At 42.0% G+C, this 16,609-nt stretch overlaps 1 protein-coding gene across 19 annotated transcripts in view; it reads left to right on the plus strand.

Moving 5' to 3' along the window:
* The first annotated feature begins 536 nt into the window (after nucleotides 1-536).
* Nucleotides 537-16,609, plus strand: part of Kif1b (kinesin family member 1B) — a 132,465-nt gene continuing 116,392 nt past the window's right edge. For 14 of the 19 annotated variants that reach the window (XM_034503333.2, XM_034503335.2, XM_034503340.2 and 11 more), the window contains exon 1: nucleotides 598-896. The gene's annotated coding sequence lies outside the window, so the exon portion shown is untranslated. Of the gene's footprint in view, nucleotides 897-16,609 lie in introns of all 19 variants that reach the window. The other 5 variants (XM_034503334.2, XM_034503346.2, XM_076933731.1 and 2 more) reach the window with 4 other exon arrangements.

Here is a 16,609-nt window from a genome sequence, read left to right on the forward strand (position 1 = left end):
CCTCCTTTTCTCCCAAGGTGGCGTGTGGGAGGTGTTGTGCTGGGGTTCGACAAGAATAGGCTCGGAAGCTTTCTGCTGGATACACTCATGCCTGAGCGAGGTTCCGTTCCCACCGTGCCGGATTCGGTGGCTTCACCGTGAGCTGTTTTCCAAACGGACAATGACTCCACACTCGGACGCTCCCTCATAATCCCAGCTCTCGGAAAGCATCTGGACCGTCCAGTCCCGCCGGGTCACTGAGCCACTTTTTGTCCCCTTACGAAGCGGGTCATTCGGCTACACAAACGCCGCAGCTACCCACTAACACTGGGGGGGGGGTCATCCGGGAGGGAACTCTGGACACCGGCTTCGCCCACCCGGCACGCCCGCACCCGCACCCGCACCCGCATCGGCTCCCGTACCATCAGGGGGCGCCCGAGTGTCTCCGTCGCTCCTCCAGCACCTCCCGCCCCCTCTTCCAGACTCGCTTTACTATTGGCCATCTGTCTCAAGATCTTTATCTCGATTGGTCATCTTCCGCGTCGGTCTCGGTTGCTGGGCGGGCCGAAGTGACGCGCGGCGCTCTAGCTCGGGGCGGTGTCCCGCGCCGGCGGCTTCGGGCGGAGTTTGGCGAGCAGCGACGCGGTGTAGTCAGACGGCAGTGGTCCTGGGAGGCGACAGTTCGCGTCCGAGCTTCTCTCTGCTTCTCCGCCGCATCCACCGCCGCGCCCCGGCCTCCCGCCCATCCTCGATGCAGACCTGGGCGGCCGCGTGATGGGGCTGCGGAGCGGCGCCCTGCAGCTCGCGGCGGCCGCTGCCTGCGCTGAGGTGCGTCGGTGCCCGGCCTCCCGCGCCCCTGCGCGCCGCGGCGTCTTCTGACTCGGCCGGCTGGCCCGTCGGTCCGCAGCGCCGCTGAGGTGAGGCTGAGGTGGGGCGGCCGAGGGGAGGTGGGCGGTGGTGCCGCGGCGTCGGCGAAGGGGGCGACTCCCGCGGGAGGGACTCCGGGCGGGTGACGGGCCTGGAGGGGGCGAAGCGAGGAAGCTGCGCGGCCGGCCGGGGCTCCGGGTCCGCGGTGTGGAGCCTCGCCCTCAGTGGAGAGACCTGGCTGGCCGGCCGCGAGCGCCGGGCTTTGGGCCAGCGGCCTGCCTGTGCCCCGCAGTGCCCTGCACCAGCCCTCCGCTTCCCCGGGGCTGCCAGGCCCCTCTCTGTCCGCGGGCCAGCAGATCCGTCGCTGTCCCGCCGTATGTGCGCACATTGCAGCTCCGAGGGAGCTGGCCCTGCCAGGCTTTAAGCCAGCCGACCTGTCCCCCCTTCTGCTCCCTCACCGCTCCCCCCCCACCCCCCATGGTTGGCATCAGGATTCCGACTGGGAATGTGGCAATGCCCCTGAGCCCGATGAAGGTAGGAAAGGGCATCCGACAGAGCGGAGGGCGCAAGGGCTGGACGGAGGAAGCTATGCACAGGGAGGGGGCTTGTTGGATGCAGGCCAGCTGGGAGGAAGGCTGGTGTGGGCTCGACGTTCAGCCGACCAGGATTACTCTGGCAGCCATATTGGGAGGATGATCTGACAAATCCTTTAGGAGCCAAGTCCGGTTGCTGGAAGGCACCGAGTGACAGCCCTGGCAGCTTTCAGGGTGACTGGCCGCACCAGAAGCCAAGTTGTGGGGGTTGGGAGGCCGCTCGGTGCAAGCTAGTCATTGTTCATGAAACGCAAACCCTCAGCGACTGTAAATGCAAAATTGAGCTCCCAAATCACTTTTTCTCTTTGGTGAATTGCTGTATTATCCCCCAGGGTTAACTGGCTTGAAGATTCCATTCTTGTTGGGGTGAAATTCTGTGTTTCTGTACTTATCACCGATATCCATTACTGCTTTGGCCCTCGAAGGCCTGTTGATGCTTTTGCTGTGTGAAGGCCACTGTAGCATATTGGAGGCTCTCGGCGTATTGCGTGGTGTGCATAGATTTGCATAGTATCTCGGCATGCAGAGATTAGGTAAACTGGAATATTCTGGTAGCAGAGAAGACTTGCAGCAGTATCTCCTTGGATGCAGGTTGTCATCTTTGTGGAATCTGGAGGTAGCCTAAATTAGATTGTCAACAGATCTCTTGCTTATGTGGCTCCCCAAGCAGCTGTTCTGCCAACACCAAGCACGCTGCTTTGTGTCATGATGTGCCTGCCATAACCCAGAGAAAAGTGGTGTTCGGCTTTGAATAACTGTTTAAAAGTGATATTATAGTGGATATTTGCTTTAAAGGTTGGCATTTTGTGGATTCGGCTTAGTCATAACCAAATTTTAGCTTGCGTTCTCATTTGAGAAGTGTGGTAGTTGGTATTGATTACGAAGTAATTGAAGTTGTTAATGTTCTATTTGAGGAGGGACTTTGAAGATTACTCATCTTGATGTTTTAAAGTAGATTTAGAAATGATCAATAACTGGCTTCAGAGTGAGCCTGTAAATGTGTTTTCCTATATTTTGATTGTTCACAGGACCCAGAGAGATGGCGTGACTCCTGCTTTCTTATGCCCTTTAATTTAAACTTCATTTATTATATATGTTTGTTTTTGGCAGTGGGTGGGAGCTGGAGCTCTAACTCAGGTCTTAGACATGTTAGACAAAATGTCTGCTACTGAGCTATACATCACGTTCCTTACTCCCCCTTTTTAATGCATAAATTCTTTATTTTTTCTATTTTAATTATATGTTTACTTAAGAATAACTACAAAAACAAATTCCAATGTTTTTCTATTTCTAAGAAAAATCAACACACTAGTTTTTGTAATTTTTATCGTTAAGCAATCTCGGTAAACTTTCAACAGACTAATTTTTTTTTAAATTTGTTTATTTTATGTGTATGAGTATTTTGCTTGTGTGTATATGTATGTGCATATGTGCTTGTCTGGTGCCCTCCAAGGAGAGATGAGGGTTGGATCCTCTGGACCTGGAATGACAGGTGATTGTGAGCCACTATATGGGTGCTGGGAACCGAACCAGGGTCCTCTTCAAGAGCAAAAAGTGCTTTTAACTGCTGAGCTGTTTCTCTAGATTAAAGTTAGTGGTTTTTGCAATAAATTAATATTTAAGGAATACAGAATGTTTTATGATTTCACATCAAAATAAGAAATAGCTGTAAGTACATGTAAAGAACTTAGATTAAACATAATTTAAGCTTTTGAAAAATTAGGCCTGATTATGAATCTGAAATGGAGGAAAGGTTTTTTTTGATTCTGCATAGGTCTTCCATGTTGAATATTTTTCTAGAATTTCTCCAATTAAATACAGTTTCTAAGGCATATGACAGACTGTTTTCCAAGACCAGATATGAATGCACTTTCTTTTTTTCTACTAAATTAGCGCAGGGAATAAATTATTGCCCAAGAAAAGTCTGTCAGCAGTTTCCAAGGCCAAAGCTTTCTAGCCTTTTTTTTTTTTTTTTTTTCAGTTTTGATCTTCTTTGTACAAAATAAAGGACAACAGTGACTCCTTGCTGCCTTGTTTGTAAACCCTTTCCCAGGCTACTCACTGTGAGAAGTCTTTCCCAAGAGTAAGCATATCCCTTTGGTCTTGTAAGTTGATGTGATAGAATTCACAGTGTCCTGAAGTTAAAGGTGTATTGTTTCTATTTCACAGTGTTCTCTTTGAAAGAGGTCTTGTTTGAACAGATAGTAGTGGACTAGCGAACTCCATAAGAGAATGAATAAATATGTATACTTGTAGAAACTTTATTTTGGTGCAGGATAGAAGACATTAAACAGATGTGGCTGTGATAGGAAAAGTGTGTAGAAGGGGTCTTGGACTGCCGAGAGGTTGTTTTATTTTGTTTTTGTTAAGAGCTCAGTGACTGGCTTGCTCTCGTAGTGTTTAGGAGTTAATCCAGCCCATAGACAGTCAGGTCTTTATCCTCAGATACTGTAAGGCCTACCATTTGTTCTCAGACTCCTCCTCTTCTCATTGCAGGTAGCTACTCCCTGTACTTCTAATGTAGTTAGAATTAGTGTACTGCTGCTTGTTCTGTGGAAGCTTCGGTGATTTTCATCAGCTTTTTTTCTCTCATGCTGTATAATATTAATGGTTTTATGATTGTTTAATGGCTGCATATGAGATGCAGGTTAAAAGACTAAAATCAGTGCTTGCTTTGGTGGCACATATACTCAAAGACTAACAGCATCTCTCAGATACAAACCCTTTTTTTGGTTGGGGAAGCTGAGGACTGAACTTGTTAGGCAATGCTCTATTGAATCCCCAGCCCCATAAAGCCCCATGAATTTCAGTTTAATTTTACATTTCAAAAATTTCATGTTGTTTACAACAGAGCTTGTCATTCAGCTATATAGTCTTCTGTCATTTTCCCCTTTGGTAACTTGGGTACCTTTTGGCTTAGTTCTTCCTCGCATTCAAATTCTGTTGTTGTTTTTTGCGTTGCTAGGCATTGGACCCTGGGCTTTGCATATGCTGAGCTAGGGAATCTACTCCTGAGCTAAGGCTCTAGCCTCATACAGATTTTTCACATCGTCTTGGCAGATGTCAGCGACTATATAAACAGTAGCAGCAGCAATGAGAAAGGCATTCAACTCATACTGAGCAGTTTCTATATGGCAGGCTCTTCTGTAAGCACATTAATTAACCGAATTCATAGACAGCCATGCCGTACTAGTTCTTTCTCATGTGATGGACCCAAATCGTGCTAAACTTTCCTACCATGACTGGATCTAGGTGAGTAACCACTGTGCTGAACTTCTTTAAAAACTACCCTTCCCTTAAAATTCCTTCGCTTCTCAAGCACTGGCTGGGTTCTTTTCTGGTTACTGTTCTGTCACATCTTCTAACATGTCACCACTTTCAGATCTCGAATTCGCCTTCTGATCTTAAACCCTGGTAATTTAGAGTTCTCACTTCTGTAGTCTCTTTGCTTGTGCATTTGATGTTGAGTCCCTAGGCTTAGTCTCTTCGTTTCCTATACTGTGACATCTGGGGTTTGTTGCTTCAGCTTTTTTCTTAGCTATCAACATTTGCCGTTTTAAGTTCTTTACTCTTCTGAAGGGTCACTAGACACATGCTAGCTTGAGCCATTCTGTGATCTATACCTTCCGTTCTCACTCGGCTTCGTGGAGAAGCCTCACATAGGGCTGGGGATTGGAGCCACCAGCAGTATGGAGTCCCTCAGTTTGACTTTGATGTTTGCTGAAGCAGGTCTGCTGTGTCCTCTCAGGATGTTCACAGTGGCTTGATCTTCCGCTGCCTCTGCTTAGCAGAAAATGTACCCACCACCTCACAGGAAAAAGGCACGAGCTCCTTCAACCTCCCCTTCTCTTTACAAACCTCCCTGCCCTGTTTTTCTTTCTTTAGCCTGAGAAAGGTTTTTCTCCCTGACTTCAGCCAATCCCTTGGCCTGTGCTGTGAATCAGTGGCTCCTAATCTTTTGGGATTTGCTTTATTGGATGCTTCTCCTTCTCCTTCACTGACTTTTCCCCACTGCTCCTTGAACATGCCTGGCAAGTTCTACCTTAGGGCTCACGCTCTGTCTTTAGCCTGGATTGTTCTTTTTCTCTAATCTGCTTGGCTAACTCTTTCACCTCTTTCAGATTTTTGCTTAAATCTTACCACTCAACACAGCCTCCCCTGACTGAGCTGCATAGCTACATAGTACATTCATAGTAGCCCACTACTTTAAATGCCTCCTTCTCCCAATAGAATGAAAGTTTCCCCAAGGCAGGGATTCCCTAGAATGTGTATGCAACATATTGAATAAAGCACACAGGAGCACACAACTTTTCTGTTAAAAAAATAAAGTGATAAGACACAGTCCCTTCTTCATTCCTGTCCCCTTTCTCTAGCTTATTACAGCCAGCATAAATGGCTCTAGGGTCCCCTATTTTGATATTGTTCTTTTTCAGGTTTCCAGCCTTTATTGCTAGGAGGTGAAGGGGGAGCAGCTTGCACGTTTTCTATCAGTACTCTGCAAGTGTCTCTCACTTAACTTGCTCTGTCCTTGAACTTTTGCCTGCTTTTGTTTTGTGGGGTTGGTTTCAGTCTCCTGGGTCCCCTGGGTTCCTGTCCATGTACACAGCTATCCAGCTCATTAAATACAGAGTTTTGTATAAATTTTAAAGGCTTGTTGTATTTTTTGGTTTTCGTTTTAAGAACTAGCACTTGGGGTGTATAACATACATTCCAGTTAAAATAAATAGTAAAATAAGCCATTACAAGAAATTTTTGTTTATACTTTGTAATACTTACTGCCTTTGGAAAATATTTGAGCAAATTACTTTAAGCTCCACATATAATGAGACTATTAAAATATAAGTAAACAAAAATCTTGTGTACAGAGGGCTAACTAAAAATACGGCTTGCCTGGACTAATATGCTTATTTAAGTTTAATTCAGAAATTAAGGCAAAAGGAAAAGATAAATCATAGTTTTTAATCTGGCAAAAGAAAAGTTAATGGCTTGTCAAGAGAACTTTTTCTGTTGCTAAATTTTAAAGTGGATCGGGTATTGCGTGCTTGTAAGCCCATAACTCAGAAGCCTGAGGCAGGAGGCGGTAAACCTGGGTTGCATAGCCCCTATTTGAAAAAATAAAACAAAATTCTAAAGACAGTCTAAGGGGAAGGTGTTGAGACATCCTGGTACAAAGATGTGTGTGCTAAGTGTTAGATCTCTTTAAAGCTGGTTGTATTGTCGCACACCTTCAGTCTCTCTGTGAGTTTGAGGCCAGCCTGGTCTACATAGCGAGCTTCTGACAGCCTACATAGACCCTGTCTCAAAAACAACAACCAGACAATCCTCTTAAAAACTGATCTACAGGCTGGCAAGATGGCTCAGTGGAGGACACTTGTCATGAAGCCTGATGACTTGAGTTTGGTTCTCAGCACTCACTTCTGCAAGTTGTCCTCTGACCATTACACACACAAATATAAAAAAACCAAAATATTAAAAAGTGAATTAAATATAAAAAGATAATGGGGGTGGACTCAAATTGTTTAAAATCATACACTGTATTGAATTTGGTTCTTAGCATCTACTCTGGGTGGCTCACAACTGCCTATAACTCCAGCTGTGAGGGATCAGACACCCTTTACTGGACTCAAGTACCTGAACTCACATTCCACATACCCCCATACACACACACACACACACACACACACACACACACACGAATAAATATAAAATGCTTTAAAAAATCTAAATTTACTTGCTTTCAAGCTAGGAATATGTATTATAACTAAATGATTTTCAATGAAAAATATAATCATTTGCATTTAGAATACTTTTTTTCAAGCTGATGATCCATAGGGACTATTTTCCTCCAATCCATGGGTGCCTCCCTTAAACCCTCAGACTGGGAATAGAATCTAGGGCTTTGTGCCCATTTGCTAAGCACCCTACATACAACTGGGCTGCATCTCTAGCTCCTATTTCTTGAGGCATTTCTTGATTTTTTGAGAAAAGAACAAAAAAGCCATGTCAGCAGTGCAAAGAAGGATTTTTGATCTCAAAGTGACAGAGGCAAGAGGATATATGTCTGGTAAATCTAAAAAATGTATCAGATTATTTTAGACAGTAGTTAAAAGAAAACAGCTGGAGAGCCTGTCCTAGCCTGTCCAGCTACATTGGAAATTGAAAATCTGATGTGTCAGAGACTCTTCTTGTGCAGTCTGATTCTTGGCCTTGAGTTAGGATGTGAAAATCAACATTTCTGACACAGGATTTAGTTTGCACTTTCATAGAATGACCAGAAAAATCAAAGACCAAAAATACATACACAACTTTTCTTTTCTACCTCTCCTTCTCTCTCTTTCTCTCTGTCTTCCCCACCTCCCCTGCATTCTTACGTATTGGGGCCATTTTACAGGTATATCCGTGGTCCTAAAACTTGCTTTGCCTTTATGAAAGTTATTAGATAGAGAAATGTATACATGTTTTATAGAAATAAATTATTTATAGTATCTCTCTTTTTTAAAGTTTAAAAAAATTTTTTTTTTTATTTTTACGTATGAGTGCTCTATCTGCATGTACACCTGCATGCCAGAAGAGGGCATCAGATCCCCCTGTAGATGGTTGTGAGCCACCATGTGAGTGCTGGAAATTGAACTCAGGACCTCTGGACGAACACAGTGCTTTTAACCTCTGAGCCATCTCTCCAGCCCCATAGTATCTCTTTTTAATTTTTTTAAATGATTTATTTTTATTTTACTTGCATTGGTGTTTTGCCTGCATGTGTGTCTGCCAGAGCCCTTGGAATTGTAGCCACGGATGAGTGTGAGCTGCTGGGAAGAGCTGCTGAGCCATCTTCCCAGCCCCTTTGGTAGTGTATCAAAGGGTTCTTTCTGTACTGTAGAAGTTTGCTTCACTTTGTGACTTGTTTGTTTGTGTGGTTTTGAAATGTAGTCTAAGTTACTGTAGGCTAGCTTTGAACTCCTGTGTAGCTGCTCTTGGATAAGCTGCTAATCTGTCTGCTAATCTTCCCTTCTCAAGTGAATGAGCCACCCTACGTAGCTCGCTTGCTTGCACGCTCTCTCTTCTCTTCTCTTCTCTTCTCTTCTCTTCTCTTCTCTTCTCTTCTTTCTTTCTTTCTTTCTTTCTTTCTTTCTTTCTTTCTTTCTTTCTTTCTAAGGTAAGGTTTCTTGCAGCCCAGGTTAGACTCACTGTCTATTCTAGGATAACCTTGAATTCCCGGTCTTCTTGCCTCTTCCTCTCAAGTGCTGTGATTACACATATCTGCCACTTTACATGCCTTTTTTGTTTGCTTTGTTCTTTAAATTACAGATCATTTCTTGAAAATATAATTCAGTCACAAGCATGGGAATACATGGTTTCAATCCCAGCATTCAGGAGGCAGAAGAATCTCTGAGTTAAAGGTCAGCTTGGTGGTGTAAATCCCAGGGCAGTCAGAGCAAAACAGTGAGACCCTGATTCCAAACAAACAAACAAACAAACAAGAAGATATAAAAAATTTCTTTTTTAAAAAGAATTATTCATTCATTTGTTTGTTTATTTCATTTATATGAGTACACTGTAGCTGTCTTCAGACACACCAGAGAAGAGCATCAGATTGCATTACAGATGGTTGTGAGCCACCATGTGGTTGCTGGGAATTGAACTCAGGACCTCTGGAAGAGCAGTCAGTGCTCTTAACTGCTGAGCCATCTCTCCAGTCCCTTAAAAATTTCTTGGTGCCAAATTGTTTTTCTAGAAAGTTGAGCTAGTAATAGTTTCTTTTTTGAAATAAAAATTATCTTAGTATAATGAACTTAAAATAACTAGATTAAGGTAGCTACTGAAACAAATACCTGCCCAGTCCAAAACTTAATGCATATCAGTGAATTTCTCAAATTTTGTTTTAGATCTACTTATTTTATTAGTTTTATGTGTACAAATGTCCACCATGTGGTGTTTGGTACCCATGGAAATCTGAAGAGGCGTGAGGTCCTCTGGACTGCAGTTACAGACAATTGTGAACCGTTGTCTGCATGTGGAGAATCAAACCTGGGTCCTCTGCAAGGGCAACAAGTGCTTTTAACTGCTGAGCCTCTCTTCAGTCTCTTTCAGTGACCTTCTCTTCAGTAGTGATTTTAAAAGACTATTTATTGGTTAAAATATGTGTCTTTCAAAAAATTACTTAATTTAAAATTTCTTTTTAAGGTGTATGGGTGTTTTATCTGCATGTTTGGGTACCATGTCTATGCAGTACCTATGCAGGCCAGAAGAGGGCACTGGATTTTTCCCCCTGGGACTGGAGTTACATGATAGTGAGCCAGCATGTGGGTGCTGGGGATTGAACTCAGGACTTCTGGAAGAGCAACCAGTGCTCTTAACTACTGAGCCATCTCTCCAGCCCCTTATCTGTGTTTTAGGACTATAATCTTACATACTTTCTATAGAAAAATGGATATGACAAAAATAAATTAACCCCAAATACATCAAAACAGCTTGGTATAATAGTTTGGTTTTCTATTGCTGTGGTAAAGACCTCTAATGAAAGCCACTTGGGTTGGAAAGTGTTCTTTGGCTTACAAGTTATATCACATCACCAGGGGAGGCCAAGGCAGGAGCCCAAGGCAGGCACTTGGAACTGAAAGAGAAACAAAGCTGGCTTGCTTTATTGCTTGTTCTTTTTGCTTTCTTATACAACACAGGACCACCTGCCCAGGGGTGGTACTGCCCACAGTAAGCTGAGCCTGCCCACATCAGTCACCTATTAGGAAAATGCCCCACAGGCTTGCCCACAGCTGGATCTTACGGTGTTTTCTCAATTGAGGGCTTCTCTTCTCAGATGACTCTGGGTCAAGTTGACAAAAGAGTAGCTAACACATATGGTATTATTCATAATAAATAAATATTATTCATTCCTATTTCTTCACTTTACAAAATAATCAGTTTGTTTTCTCTTTACTCCTAATAATCTATGTTGCCCCTGAGAGCAAATGGAAATCTCCCAAGATCTAAGATAAGCAGGCAAAATTTGAGAAATATTCAATTACTAAACTTCAATTTTTCCTCCTTAGACAGGGTTTTTCTGTATAATAGCCCTGGCTGTCCTGGTCTTTGTAGACCAGGCTGGCCTCAGACTTACAGAGATCACCTTGCCTCTGCCCCACAAGTGCTGGGATTAAAGGTGTGTGGCACCATGCCCAGCAAACGTCATTGTTTTATTGTCCCTTTAATGTTAGTGAATGCTTCTAGAATTTTTGCTCCAGTCTATTTTCCTAATGCTTTTAATTAACTATGCTGTAGACTGGGTGTATAAGTGCCTTAGAGTTGTTACCTGTCCAGCTGCTTTTCTTGTGTATTGTGTGTATGCATGTGTGTTTATGTGTTTTCGTGTGCATATATGTGGAGACCAAAGAGCAACCTTATAAGTGGTTTCTCAGTAGTCATTCACTGTTGTTTTGAGACATGGTTTTCATTGGCCTGAAGTTTATGATGAGCTTGGTTGGCTGGCCAGCAAGCAGCCGCAGGTCCTTATGTCTCTGCTCCCGGCCTCTGGGACTGGAACATGTTTTGTTTTTGAGAAAGGGTCTTGCTATGTAGTCTTGGCTAGATCATACAGATCTGTCTGACCCTGTCTCCCGACTCCTGAGTGCTGGGATTCAAGTTGTGGGCCATCACACCTGGCAAGTTTTGAAGTTGTAATTCTCTGGTGGACATCTGTTATAGAAGACTATAGTTATAGGTAACTTATAGGTAACTTATGCAGTAACTTTTTTTTATAGTTCACTTAACTATAATTTCAATTACGGTACTGAAGATAGTCTGTTTTATCACAGAGTTAAATTAAAAAGTATGTATTTTTTATATTTTTGCATGTTCATATTATTGTGGGAAAGTTTTTTCCCCTCACATTGCATTTTGTGGAAAAAGAAAAAAAATTTTTTTCAAAGATTTATTTATTTATTTATTTATTTCATGTATGTGGGTACACTGTCACTGTCTTCAGACATACCAGAAGAGGGCATCAGATCTCATTACAGATGGTTGTGAGCCACCATGTGGTTGATGGGAATTGAACTCAGGACCTCTGGAAGAGCAGTCAGTAAATGTTCTTAACTACTGAGCCATCTCTCCAGCCCCGGAAAAAGAAAATTTAAATGCATATATTATCAGATGGGTGTGTGGCTTAGCTGGTAAAGTGCTTGTCTAGTATGTATGAGGCCCTGGGTTGGATCTACCAGAGGGTAGTGTGTACACCTCTTCAGTACTTGAGGATATTGGAGCAGGAGGATCAGTTGTTCGAAGAAGGGAGGGAGAGGGGGAATACAAATATATTGCTTCCCCAATTAAAAAGGAATTTGATGATTAACTAACAGGGACATGGTAGGAATGGAAAGGAATTTTATAGCTAGAAGCTACATAATTTCATGGCTGATTAGATGGATAAAGGAGGCAAGCTAGTATTTGGGTGAGAGGTATTTGGGCCTTGTTTGTGTGAGATTGAATGAAATGTGGGCAGAAGCCAGCTGCATAATGATGGTATGAGGATATTAGAGATGCTCATGTTTTATTTAGTTCATAGGTGCAAGCCTTTTGTGTCATAGGCTGAGAAGAGGATTCAGTGTTTGTTTTTTATTTCTAAATCTGAAGCTCTGAGTAATTTACTAGGTCCTAGGTAGAAGACAAAAAGAAAAACTCTTAAAAACAAACAAACCTTTTTAAAAATCTAAGTATTCAAAATAACTGCCAACATTTTATCAATCTTTTTTTTTTTATTCCTGGTTATCTAAAAATTTTTTTACAGCTTTTTTTGACTGAAAAATCAATGCTTTTGGTTGATAAATATTATCTTTTTTTATAACCTCCTTCTCCCTAGTTTTGCTATTTGAAAAAGTTGGGTGACTTGTTTAGAATTTTTTCCCCTATTCTGGATTTGGATAACATCTTTGTGTTACCACTGAGCACTGCATTATTTGGTTCTATTGAGTAGTTGTGAAAGTCCCTGAGTGTGGGTGAGTGGAGGAGTCGGGCTAGAAGAGGGATTGTGTCCTTTGACCTTGGTCTTAGATTCTTAGAAATGAAGGGACATGAAATTCCTGCCTTAGGAAGGTTGATTTGATTTGGGGCTGGACTCTTGCTTCAAGCATGAGTGCCTGAGGTCTGATCCGTAGCTCCCGGCCTCATAGGCCTATGGTACAGGGGGAGGATGCAGAGACAGGAGGATTGCTGGGCCTCACTGGCCTGCCAGCTTAGCTGAAAAGCTGAGATCCAGGTCTGTAGATCCTGTCTCCAGGGACTGTGATAGAGGAGGACTCTCATCTTCCTCTGGGCTCCATCTCCCATAAATTGTCCTCTGACACACAAAATAAATAAGTTTAAAACAAAAATTCAGTACTTGGTGCCTTCCTTAAAGCTGTTGAATACTGGCCAGTGGCTATTTTATGGTTTTTGCTTTTTATTGTTATTTATTTATTGTTATTTTATTGTTATTGTTTATTTATTTTATTGTTTTGTGCAACCCTGCTAAAGGACTATTGGATCAAAACTGAAAGCTCAAAAGAGCAGTTCCTTTGTTGTAAGAATCCTAGGCATGGGGTAGAGGACAGACTGGGGAATGAGAGGTTGGCAGGGCCTGAAATCCTAGCATTTGAGAGGTCGAGGCAGACAGGATGGAGAATTCAAGCCAGTCTTGGCTACATAGTAAACCTTATTTCCAAAAGAGCCCGAGGGAGAAGGCAGGAGAATGGACACACTGCTAGCTGGGGAGATAACAGACTAATTGTTAGATATCATAAGAGTTGGAATGATAATTACGTATCAGAGTCCTGGGGGAACTGAAATATTGCTGTGATCTTTCTCCTCTTTCCTTTCCTTTCTTCCTCCCTTCCCTCTCCGTTCCTGCCTCCCCTACTGTATGTATGTACTCGTGTGTGTGTGTGTGTGTGTGTGTGTGTGTGTGTGTATATGTGTGTGTGTATGTATCCATTCATACATCCATCTACCCAATGACTGAACTTAGTACCACCAAGTTAATCTCCGGCACTTTTTAAAAATGTTATTATGAGACAAGGTTTTATTGGGTCAAGTCTAGGCTGCTGTTGAACTAGCAAACTTTATGGTTTACTTTTCCGTGTTGGTATAATTACAGACATGTGTTAGTTACTACACCCACATTTAACTATTTTTTTTAATGTAGCTCTTTTCTCAGTATTGCATTCTTGTGTGTGTGTGTGTGTGAGAGAGAGAGAGAGAGAGACAGACAGACAGACAGACAGACAGACACAGAGATAGATAGATAGACAGAGAGACAGATCGACAGAGACACAAAGAGATAGTACTGAACGTATGACTATAGCATATGCAACATTAATTGGGAAAGTTCATGCCTCTGAGCTTTCATGTGATAAATGTGGCCACAAAGGTATTTGATATATCAAGAACCTTCCAGTTACTATAAAATAAAAGATAAAAAGACTGGAAAAAACATTGTAGTATATGTGTATTAAATTAAATAAGATTAATATCAAAACACTGTAATACTTGAAATAAATCTAAAAATCACTGAACCTAGCAAGGATTTAAACAGGTTATTTTCTCAGCCAGGGAAATAAAACTCATTAACCCATTGCTTTAATGGATTCCGAGCTCTTACACCAGATTCTGTTCCATGTACTAATACATCTGACAGATACCTGAGTAGTCTGGACTAGTGTAAAAGATGGAAGACATTTCCCAAAAAGAAAAATTTCACATAACGATGGTGCTATTAAGAAAATAAGAGGGGTCAGGTGTGGTGGTGCACACTTTTAATATTAGCATGTCAGAGGCAGAGACAGTTAGATCTCTGTGAGTTTGAAGCCAATCTTGTCTGTGTGAAACCCTGTCTGAAAAAACAAAAAGAAGGGTGGAAAGATAGTTCAGTCAGTAAAGTGCTGAGGAACTGAATTCAATCTCTAAAACCCATGGTTAAAAACAAAAAACCCTGAGTGCCATGTGTTTGTAATCCCAGTGTTGGGAAGGTGGCATCCCTGGGATCCCTAGGGTTTAAGGCCTGCCCAACTGTAAGGCTGGGTGCCGTAGTACATGCCTTTAATCCCGTCTCTCAGAAGATAGATGCAGCGGATCTCTGTGAGTTCCAGGACAAAACAAAACAACAAGAAAAAAGATACTGTGCCCAGTTCCAGAAACCTATTCAGCCCTACCTACCCCAGGTTAGTCAAGTCATAGATCTTGCAGGAGAACCTACAACTGCCACTTTACTAAACAAGTACAATCCTTAATTACATTCTAAATATTTATCTTTTACCCACAGATTAGTGTAGTCCTCACCACTCATCAAGGGAACTTATCTTTGCAACAGATGGAGACCACTACAGAAAACCACAGCAAATCAAAATGCAGAGTTCTGTGAAGCCCAGTCCAACTGACACATGTACAACACAGCCCTGCCTTTAAAGCCCAGAAATCATTGAGGAGGGGAGGGGGAGCAGAAAGATTGTAAGAGCCAGAAGTACAGGAAGTTTGCTGTGAGATTTTGTCTCCTAGAGAAGTCAACTACATCCTGAAGTCTCAACATCATAGCTTCCTTAACATAAGCTGAAGAGGGATGAGACCAACAGATGTGCTAACATGAACTGTAGGCAACTAAGGGATGCTGAGAGGAAGTCTTCAGGGAAGAGCATCTCACTTGATTATGTAATACCAAGTAGTAGCCTTGAAAACCTCCTACTCACAGAAGTAGCATTATACAGAGCAGGCTGCATTTATAGATTTAAGAGTGTATACACACATATACAGTAACAAAGAAAAGGCTAAGAATTTGAAACGGAGAGGGGCATGGAGGAGTTGGAGGAAGACAAGAGAAAGGGGTAAATGATATAATCTCAGACATTCAAAAATACATTTACCTCATACATCTTGAAAAGTAATTTTTCAGTGGTTTAAAATTGATCATAATATCCAAAAAAAAGTAAAAACTATGTGATTCAGTTTGATATGGGAACTGTATATTTTTTTAAAAAGGAAAATATTGGCCAAATTATAAAGTTCTGTTAGTTTCCATGATATTTAAACTCATAAATACTTTTCCTTTTTAGCCTTTTGTTTGTTTTTTCTTGAAGATATTTTTGTAATGAATAAAAACTTTTTCCTGGCTCAGGAGATTGATTGTTCCTTTTGGAAATTACTTGTGGTTTATTCTATTTATTTTCTTTCCTATGGAATTGCATTGGTTTTGGTATGAGAGAGAAACTTCCTCTGGAAATGTTTGGTTTTCCCATGTTCTTGTGCAGTAGTGAACTGTAGTGATTTGATTCAGCTCACAAGTCACTGGCACATTTGCAGAATCTCCTCTGGTTGTTGTGCAAGGTAGTTTTGAGATGTGTCTGTCAGATGCTCCCTGGCCCCTCCCCTCTTCTTCCCTCCCCATCCCCTCCCCTCTCCTTCTCTTTCTTGCCAAGATTCCTCTGTGTAGCCCTGGCTGCCCTGGACCTTGCTCTGTAGATCAGACTGGCCTCAACTCACAGAGATCTACGTGTGCCACCTTGCCTGGCAGATAGTTCAGAGTAAAGAAACTCTATATGTAGTTAAAGGAACAAGCTAGAGTATCTCTCTGTTCTTTATTTAAGTGTTATGGAATCAAGTGTTGCAAATTGTCAAGTATAAAAAGTTCATCGTCACCAAGTTTTCTTAAAGTAATTTTTTTTTTTTTTTAATACTTGGGTGGTGGTGGCATAAGCCTTTAGTCCCAGCACTTGGGAGGCAAAGACAGGGTGGCACATGCAGATCTCTTGAGTTCTAGGCCAGCCTGCTCTACAAAGTGTTCTAAGACCACCAGGGCTACACAGAGAAACCTGTCTTGAAAACAAACAAACAAAATAAAAACCAAAAATTAAAAAAACCAACCAACCAGAAAAAGAGCAATAAATGTTTTTCAGATGGAAACATAAAATTTTAAGAAATTCTTCAATGAACAGATAGTTTTGTTTTTTTATATATTACTGGAGATTGACCTGAAGACACACAGAGAAAGACTGATGCCTGTTATTTTGCAGGTTATTTTAAATTAATTAATTAGAGACTTTTTAGGGTTTGAGAAAGAGATAATAGGATAGGAAAATGGATTTTCATTTTTATTGTTTGGTAAATAACTGTTGGGATATAAGATTTGTAGTGGAGATAACAGGCAGGCTTTTAGAAAT

The sequence above is a fragment of the Arvicanthis niloticus genome, chromosome 5 (genome assembly GCF_011762505.2).
Source record: "Arvicanthis niloticus isolate mArvNil1 chromosome 5, mArvNil1.pat.X, whole genome shotgun sequence".
In the NCBI taxonomy this organism is placed as follows: domain Eukaryota; kingdom Metazoa; phylum Chordata; class Mammalia; order Rodentia; family Muridae; genus Arvicanthis; species Arvicanthis niloticus.